The sequence below is a fragment of the Propithecus coquereli genome, unplaced genomic scaffold (assembly GCF_000956105.1).
Source record: "Propithecus coquereli isolate 6110/MARCELLA unplaced genomic scaffold, Pcoq_1.0 Scaffold139, whole genome shotgun sequence".
In the NCBI taxonomy this organism is placed as follows: Eukaryota; Metazoa; Chordata; class Mammalia; order Primates; family Indriidae; genus Propithecus; species Propithecus coquereli.
This window is the reverse complement of record NW_012138191.1, coordinates 1,925,345-1,933,555: the sequence shown is the minus strand read 5'-3', so window position 1 is coordinate 1,933,555 and position 8,211 is coordinate 1,925,345.

Below are 8,211 nucleotides of genomic sequence, written 5' to 3'. Positions count from 1 at the left end.
TATATATATTTTAAAACCTCTCCTTTTCCAACTTGCTCTTTCTTTGAATCACTGAAATTACTATATGATGAGGAGCAATTTGCAAAAATTTACCAAAATAATAATAAGGTAGCTCTACATCCTGTGTGTTTGATTCAAGGAAAAAAGATTTCCCTTTCAGGACCCCACGAATGTACAAGGTTCAAACAAAGTGCGGGGCGCTAATGAACAGACTCTGTTTTCCTGTGCAGGGCCCCTGCACAGAATGACTTCATTCAGGGCTACTGCTCGCGCATGGAAAGTGTTGGTAAAAAATCCCACAGAGTTCAGACGACCTTTTCCTAACTTTCGTTTTTTTTTCCCTTGTTTGTCTTTCGGGTCTAAGCCAGGGATAACATAAATATTCATCAGCTGATATTTGCAGTAGCTGTGAAGTTATGAATGAGGCCATGCGGCTTGCCTTCTTTCCCATCTACAGAATGGCAGCTTCTCCACTCAGCTCCCAGCCAAAGGACACTTTCCGAAATCCCCAACGTGTACTAGTAGGCTTTTCAAATTCAGTCTTTTTTTTTTTTCTTTAATGCTCAAAGCAGAAATGCTGTCTGCTTAATGTTTACCCTGGGATTATAAAAGAAGAAAAAGAAAAACATAGCTTTGCCAAGCTTTAAACTGTCAGATGCCTTGACGTAACAGGCAAATGTGCTAGCAGCTCAAAATATTGGTAGTATATGTCAATGGATATGACTGTTGTAAGTTTCTTTTTTATATCAAATACTAGACAGATACCTGAGACATTTATTTTGTGGAGAACAGAGAAAATAGCCATAGCTTTTATCTGTTTCTACTGTTTTGTTAATTATCTGGACAGGTGTTAGAGAGAGAGAGGTTGGAAAACACTTTTGAATAAGACAACTTCAAATAGGTCCTCAAGGTTGACACATAAAAAATGAAAATTATGCCTGCCATAGGGTCTGGGATGGTATTGATCTTTCTGTAGTCCAGATTTACCATAAATCAGTGCTTTAGAATCTGGAATCTTTTCATCTTCCAGGGTCTCTTACTCAAATAAAACTTTAGTGGAAGGTGAGTTGTGAGTGGAAGCAAGAGACTGTGTGGTAACAAACAGCCAACAGCTAATCAATCAGTAAATCCCCAGTGGCTAGTGAGTAGAAATAAAACACGTTTTCATAGCTATGGGATAAATGTGTCAATGTACAATATTCTCATTTTGACTTTGCTCATCAATGTGCTATATTCAAAGCTCAAGATTTGGTCTTTTCTTGCCTCTGTAGAAATGTTATCTACATTATGAGTGAACTGGGTGATTTTAGGACACGAGGATCATTTGTAAGAAATATTACTTACTTCACGTGCCATACTTGGAAAAATTTTGTTGGGAATGTTCTCTATTTCTGAATTTTTTAAATCACTATTGCAGATCAAGATCTCTTATAATCACTGTTCTCTATGTTTTCTGGGTTTAGCCATCTTACCTGTACTTGACAGTGGAAATAATTATCTCAACCACCAAACAAAAGAGATGAAGAGAAGGGTCTCAGGTGTTCAAATAAGGAACAGATCCTGGACTGGCAAGAAGCCTGACTGGAACAGATACTCATGGCTGGATTCCTGTCTCTGTCTCCAACACAGAGTCTAGTCTTGCCAGGCCCAGAATGGGAGCCAGAGGCAAGTGATGAGCTGCTCTCTCCCTGGCTCCCCAGAATAAAGCCTGATGAGGAGCTGTGGGAGGGAGTCAAAAGCAATGACCTTCTGCAGGAAAAGCTAGACAGTAGACAGCAATGATGGATTGTCATGCATGACCAGAGACATTTGGGAGGCCAGCAGAGTTAGCAGAGGCAGGAAAACATTTCCTCTCCCTCTATTCCTTGCCCAGTACTGAGCATTCTGACCTAGAAGTAGCAAATATCAGAAATAGCAGTTGATCCTTTTCTATGAAACTCAATTTTTTCAAGTGACCTCAGATCACAATGTCAAAAGTACTCCAATTAGATACTCATTATTTTTATGTTATCAGGGGGAAAAGTAACTTGATTCAATAATGGCCTGTAAAATCCTGTGTACAAGTGATTCTACCTTTTGAGCTTGAACATGAGGAAGCAAAATATTGTGTTTATTTGCTCATTTTTCTTTGTTTTCAAAGGGCTATTTACATGTTAAAGACCATTACCTGGATTCTAGTCTTTCTTTCATCCCTCTGACTTCTCTGGAAATACTACATTTACCCCCAAGAATACTTCATTGGTTCAAAAACACAGCTAGAATTTTCAACAGTACAAGAGAACTTCAGATCAGTTGATGCATATCATGGGTATAGTTCATATTACTCCATCAACGTGGTCCATGTAATTTATAATCCAAGTTGGAAGTTTTAAGAGTAAAAAAGCATTGTTAATTATGTTAGGAGAGAGTACAAACCTGGGACGATAATGGGCAAACTGGAGCATATGATCATCCTAAACCTGGAGTCTTCTAGCTGATTCTCTCTACTTTTATTTTGTTTCCAGTTCTGTTCTCTAGACAACAAGTTGCTTTCCTATGAGGAGATTTAATGCCATCTTATTGGCTGCTGCTTGTAGTTTTACCAAATTATCATCAATATGCTTTACCTTGCCTGCATCTTCCTGGGGTTGTCTGGGAAATGTCATCTTCCTCCTATCTCCTTGATTCATTTTAGTGATTTCTAAAGCATATCACATAAACTACTGTGTGCTCTGCTTATATGTCAGGCCAATACTACCTCAAAAAACAGAGAAGATTAGATGATTAGATTGTTTATTTTCATTACTTCTGAAAGACTACTTGGTGAGTTCTGATTATCCAATGTTGGTTCTCTATACTGAAGCATGAGCAGTTCCTGATGCAGTCAGGATGGTTAACAAGGCACGAAAGGGCATACCACTTCCATGTGGTCCATGTCCACAAATGCTGGAGAAGAGCACCTTGGTAGAATTGCAACTTTTTAACACATCAGTTTTGGATTAGAGGGCCCTGATGTCAGCTGATTTCTAACTCCTCTGATTGGTTAATGGATGGACAAGTGACCCAATTAGAGTTTTGCTCTCAGATAATCTTGAACTGGAGTTGAAACCAGACAGTGAATTCTTCTTGGGGGTAGAGCCAAGAGATGCAACTCTGGGAGCTACAGGCAGCCATGAGCCCTACTAAGAGGAGGATGCCAGTCTACATTGAGAAAGCATAAAGTCTGTATTCTGGGGTTGGTGGGGAGTGGAAAAAAGCAGAAACAGTCCTTGTTGCTTTCAAACCTATTGTCCCAGGTTTCCCAAGGCCCAATTGCATCACACTCTTCCTGTGTCTTGGTGGTTCAACACTTCCTATGATTCAGTGGGATACTAACAACTCCTCCTTTTCCTTGACCTAGTTCAAGTTGTATTTTGTTCTTTTCAACAAAGCATAATGAGTTATGAAATCTCAGTTAAACATTGTCTAAGATGCTTAAATAAGAAATAATTTTCTCAGAAGGACTAAAGGGATATTAATTACTCACCACTTTTTAGGAACTAACTATTGCACAATTGAGATGCAGCACATACTTTCATCCAACTTACGTGGCCACAGAATCCTTTTTTCAAAGAGTGGATTATAGGACTGGTTCATAAAATACACATGAGTAACATTTGGCCACATGTTCTGACATATTCCAAGCAACTTTAAAATTCTATGATTTTGTGACATTTAAATTATTGATCAATTTCAAATGGATAATTATTAGCTGTAAAAATAGAATCAAAGAAATTTGATTCTATGGTGAAATTTATACTGGAGAAAATCATACTCCTTAATATAATATTTCCTTTATATTTTTGTTTTGAAAATCAAACCCATTTTTATAATGGCCATTTATGATTATAAAATACTTATGTATAAAATCGATGTTCTCAGAATTTTTCATTAAATGCTGTGTTTTTTAATTTTTTGAATGGCATACTTTTAAGTATTTGCTATATTCGATTCTAAGCACAGAATATCAGAGTAAGTTTTGAAAAAAAAGTCTCTATAATATCTATGACAAATGTTTATCAATTAATTTAACAAATATTTATTGAACAACTACAATTTTTCATGCATGGTGATGGTAACACAGCAACAAGGCATATTTTCTCCCCTCATGGACATGACAATTCAGCTACTACTATTCTTACATAATTTTTCCATATTGATGTTTGTTCTATTATTACGACAACATTGAATAAGTTTACCTGTATGTCTATTTAACAGCATGGAAGAAAGTAAAGATAATCACATGTCAACCTCAAGACTATGGCACATTCTATAAGCATGACTTGATTTCCAGGCATCTTTGCCAGGAATTTCTTCATCCCTAAACGCACTCAGGTTGGCCAGAACTGGAAGTAATTCGCATGAATAGATAGAACACCAATGAGGGGCACTCTTTCTATTGTTCTGGACACTATATTTCTTTTAATGTACTAAAGGATTAAGTAAGTTCATGGTAATGGAGCTCTGCCATCTCTAAGACAAATATTGAAAGTACCGAAGTACAGAGAAGAAAGCAACGTGCTGTAACAGAAAGAGCTCTCTGTCAGGAACACAAAGACCTGGATGACCTTTTACTCCAGTACCCATTATGACATGACTTCAATGGTCACAGAAATATCTAATGGCATCTGGAAAACCTCTAGAAAATTGAAAGTTATATCCAAGATTTTCACCCTCACTATCCCTTTCTCTCACCTTCCATATGAAACTGTTTAAAAGGTTTTTAAAATACTATAATGTTTTAGTAACTGATGTGCTATGTGATAGCCAATGATAGACATTGTTATTGATTTTACTATAGTGCTTCAATAGTGTAGACAAAGTCTGGTTATGAACATTTTGTGACAGGGTCCAATATTTCTGAGTTTCATTCCCAACCCTTAGTTTTATGGAAGCAAAAATATAAATGAATCTAGACTGGGAAATCAGATTGGTTCTTAAATTAAATAGACTACTAAGAATGCCTAGTTTATGTTTTAATTCTGAACAAGAGTCCAAAAGTCAGAAGGGTTAGGAGTACATAAAATAAACTGAAATTGATATGAAGAGCTGGATTCTTGCAGAGTGTCAGTCTTACTTTGTTGATGATGTTGTTATTTTTGCAGCTGTATTATCTCTCATTTCCCTCTCTTGGGCAAGGTAAAAAACATGGTAGGATCATGTGAACCTTCATCATCAGGAAATTTGTATAAACAATAAGAATGTTAATATTTATGAAAACTATTAGAGACCAAATAATTATAATTAATAAATCATATATCATTTTTAATTGTCATTGAAAAATATGTTATTTTTTATTTACCTGAAGCCTTGAAACACTTGAGAAGTAAGATTGTTAACAAAGATGTTGCTTTGTAGAGAGAGAAGAGATTCTTGTCCCTGAACTCTTGCGACAGGGACATCTCCAGTGGGAAGGCAGTTTGGATATTAACCTCCCATGTCCTTTAACCCTGCGGTCCCCAACCGGGGGCCACGGATCATCAGTACCTGTCTGTGGCCTGTTAGGAACCGGGCCGCACATCAGGAGCTGAGTGGCTGGGTGAGCAAGAGAAGCTTCATCTGTATGTACAGTCACTCCCCATGGCTGGCATCAACACATAAGCTCCGCCTCCTGTCAGATCCTCCTCGTGTTAGATTCTACTGTAAACTGTGCATAGGAGGGATCTAGGTTGCGTGCTCCTTATTAGAATCTAATGTCTGATGATCTGAGCTAGAACTGAGGCAGTGATGCTAGCACTGCAGAGTGGCTGCAAACACAGATTATCATTAGCAGAGAGGTTTGACTGCACAATAATGTAATGCGCTTGAATCATCCTGAAACCATCCCCCTACCCCTGGTTCATGGAAAAATTGTCTTCCATGAAACCAGTCCCCGGTGCCTAAAAGGTTGAGGACTGCTGCTTTAACCACTCCCTTACTGAAAAAGGCCCAAAACTGTGAGGAGTGTCTTGCTTTCCAAGACCTTTTGTTCTGTTTATTTGTTTACACTTGTGTCATTTTATTTATCATTTGCCTGCCCAATAAAAAATAGATAAGAGATGACAATAGAGTTGAAAGCCAATCAAATAATTCTAGATAAATTGTTAGCAGACCTGGAATAAGATTAGCTGAGAAACATTTAGCTAAAATAAGGTTTTGGGGGAAATCTGTGGATTTCATTTAGATTGTATTTACATGACAACAAAGCATCTGGTCAATTCTGTGGAAAGTAGGCAAATTGTTTATGCAGTCGTGTAGACAAAACAATGACTGCCTTTTCAAATTCATGGATCCTGGCTTTTGTTTACACTGTTCTGCCCATATTCATGAAATATTTAATAGTTGCATGAATTATTTTTTATTTTTATGATAGGTTAACAATTTACAAATGCTTAAGTCTTCAAATATTTTTTGTTGTTCTGTCCATCTGTTGTTGATTATGGTGTTTATTTATTTTTTTCATCATATATGTGGTTGGGAATCTTGAAAACAGTGAATTTTACTTTTATTCAGTAAAATGATTGAAGAATTTTTAAAAAAGAGTTTCTTCCTGACTACTTTTTTATAGCATTAAAGCAGAAAGATTGCTACTTAAAACAAGTTCACACCATGATACATATTATTATACATTAAATTAGTGTTATTCAGAAATTCTAAAAAAAAAGCTGATAGATACTGCTCTTTAATATTTAAACTAGATAGTATGGCCACAGTATCAACTAATATACAAACAAAAATTTGAATGAACACTATAATTTTGACCAGGGGAAAGCTATTGCCTACTGCAGTTCAGAAATTTTCAAAAAATCTGAGAGGTTTGCTCATCAATATTGAAACTAGATTACATAGTATCAACAAATAAAGAAAATTTGGAACCAAAAATGTGCTCTTGATTTGGGCAACCCTACTTGTTCATATGGTAAAGAAACCTGTGTTCCTAGATCAAGAAGATGCCAAAATTCCTTAGAGAAAGACTCCTTACTGGTACCTGTTTGCTATTTAGGATAGAGGGTTTTGTTCACTCTGCTGGACACATTTCACTATGTCTAACCAGCTTTGTTCATTCTTTCCAGATTTCCAAGACATAAGTCATCACATTACATTCTAAATATTATTACTATTATTTTTATAATAGCTTATGCATTTTTTAGTTTGAAAGCACATCCCTATTTATTATTACATCCTATTGAGTAGGGATATTACTATTCCACCTAAAGAATGAAATCTAATGTTTGAGATTATTTTCTCAAGATGATGTGTCTATTCACTGGCCATTCTTGAATTTATAGTTCAAGAAATCTATGTAACCAAGAGGTGGATCAAAATTAAGAACCAGAGAATGGGAAAGCTATGAAGATGATAGTATGTACTCAACCCATTTAAATGATGACAAGTATTAAATAATTTTGGAAATCATTGACACAGAAGAGAATGTTTTATACTTTGATGATGTTATAAAAATAATATATTAACAAAAGTGGGAGAGGAGAGGAACAAAGAAAGGACAGTAGATGTAAGAGGCTAATTACTTACTTTTCTAAAGCAATGTGTTAACTGATACTAAAATTGAAACACATATGCCATAAATCAACAATTACTCCAATCTTTTAAATTTTCATAATTTTTAAAATACATTTCCAAGCACTTTTAAACTATAATATCCCTTTCTGAAAAGAAGCATTTACCTTAATTTTAAGAATTTCCTCAATTTTACTTTCTCTTCTACTAAATTCAAGTAAAAATAAATTGAATATTTTGCTTATGTGTAACATCGAGGTAAACATTTGTATAGTCCTATTTTAGTAAAGCTATTTCTATCTATCTAGCTTTTATTGATCATATTTGTATATAGCAATGTCTGAGATGAAATTCACCTAATATAAAAAAACAGTTATCTCTATGTGATAAAATCTAGGGTGATTTTTTATTTTTACTCTGTTGAATTGATTGAAATTTTTAACCACATTTTTCAAAATAAGTAACTTTTTCTAAATGAATACTAAAAAATAAAATACCTATTGGAATTTGTTATATTATCACTCCTGATAATAATCATTGTTAATAAGAATTTCCTTTGAACTCTCAAAACTATAAAAATACTTAGAAATCAGACAACCTGTTCCTGAATCATCTTTGGGTCAATGATGAAATCAAGACAGAAATTTAAAAAATTTTTTTGAAATAAATGAAAATGGAGACACAACATACCAAACA